We start from the raw sequence: 2,127 nt of genomic DNA, 5'->3' as shown, positions 1-2,127 counted from the left end.
CCGAGATACACACCACTGTTTGTTCCAGCAATATCTAAGATGTACGAAGTCTCTTACTTTATCCAATGATAATTTTTCTCGCGCAAGCATAGCACGGGGCTATTCGTTATCTTCCGAAGGCGCATACGCGTTGGTGCGTATGCTCCACTACATTATTATTATTATTATTATTATTAATAATATTATTATTATTATTATTATTATTATTATTATTATTATTATTATTATTATTATTATTATTATTATTATTATTATTATTATTATTATTATTATTATTATTATTTGATTTGCATACACAGATACACAACGACACAGAGGAAAGAGGGAGAGAGCAAGCTGGCAACTGCCACCTGGAAGGGCACAACGCCTGCTCACTCGTTCGGGAGGAGGGAAGAAACAGAGGAAACAAAGATTAGAGGGGAGAAAAAGGAAAGAAGAAGAGGAAGAGAGAAAAAAAAATGACGAAGACTTCGACAAGTGTGAGTAAAATAAATAAATAGAAATAATAAAAAGAAAAAAAGACCGTCTATAAATGGGTGGCCAGGTCCGTTTGGTTCATAAATGTAAGGAGAGCTCGGTGGGCCTGGTCGCGTCGGGAAGCACTACCGCTCGGAAAGAGCTAGTCATCTAGAGTGGCGCACTTGAGTCCTAGGAATTTATATTCCTTAATCAGCAAAGACCGCTGCGTAGAACATGTGGGACAGTGCACTACGATATGCTCAAGTGTCATTGACTTTGTGTTCACAGTATGTATAAACCATGCAAAATTTAACGGTAGAAAAAGTGTACACGTTATTATCTGAGCCGAAAAAAAATAGACCGAAAAAATATATACAGTACGAGTTAGTGAACATCGCGCGAGTATATGCTACGTTTAGAGGTTGTTCTAGAAAAGTAAACTCTTTAAAGCCCGTACTTTTGTCCCTACAATGCAAGCAAAGCATGACGTGCCTACTACGTGATCTTCGTCTCTTCTCATAGTTTAATCTACACGTTTTGACTTGTTACATAGCTGTTCGTTTACTTAGGTTATGTTTGAAATCATATATAAAGATTTAACGAACGATGGCTAGCTTCGAATACTCTAAAAAGGCTTGCTCAAAAGACAACAGCAACAATAATAATAGTAATATAAATAGGAATATAATAATAACAATAACAATAATAATAATAATAATAATAATAATAAAAATAATAATAATAATAACAATAATATAGTAATAATATTAATAATGAATAATATTATTATTATTATTACATCTGGGGTTTTACGTACTATATACACTATGTGATTATAAGAGACACCGTATAGTGTACGGCTCAGAAAACCTTGACGATCTGGTGTCCGGGAACGTGCACTAACATCGTACAGCACGCAAGCCTCAACCATTTTGCCTCCACCGACATTTGACTTCACCCACTGAGTCGGCACCCACTGATCCACTGTGGTGAACCAAAACACAATGAGACGTGTGAAAGCGCTGCATAACATTGCATATCATCATCATCATCATCATCACCATTTTGACAGCATTCACAGCAGGCCAAAGACCACAGCTTAGTCCCCCGGTCCTGTGCTTCTTGCGATCACATTATTTGTTAGCAAACTTTTAAATCTCATTGCCCATTGAAATTCCTGCCTCCACCTGGATAGCTTGTATTCTCCTGGAAAGCAGCGTGTCGCTTAAGCGGTTATCTGACCAAAACTGTACTGAAGTATAAAACATGAAGGTCATGCCTCAATGAATGCATTCCTTATCTATATATTTTGTTGCTGTTAATAATAAATGATGGGGTTTAATGTAGCAAAACCACCATATTATGATGAGACACGCAATAGTGGAGGGAATGGAAATTTCGACCATCTGGGGTTTTTTATTGGCAAAGTTTCCGGGGTTCAAGTATTTTCGCCTCCATCGAAAATGCGGCCGCCGTGGCCGAGATTCAATACAGTGACCTGCGGGTATTTTGCTGCTTTCGAGGACAGAGAAAGCAGCGTGTGGTGCACGCACCCCCGATCATGTTCATCTCAAGTTGTTTGCGCCGTTACTTACACAGGTTGAAAGCCGCTTCACGTATGGGAACTGTTGACTGCCTAAGCTAGCTCATTGCGGGTGCTTTGGGGCT

The sequence above is a fragment of the Rhipicephalus microplus genome, unplaced genomic scaffold, assembly GCF_043290135.1.
Source record: "Rhipicephalus microplus isolate Deutch F79 unplaced genomic scaffold, USDA_Rmic scaffold_27, whole genome shotgun sequence".
Lineage (NCBI taxonomy): Eukaryota > Metazoa > Arthropoda > Arachnida > Ixodida > Ixodidae > Rhipicephalus > Rhipicephalus microplus.
Note: the sequence above shows the minus strand (reverse complement) of the source record.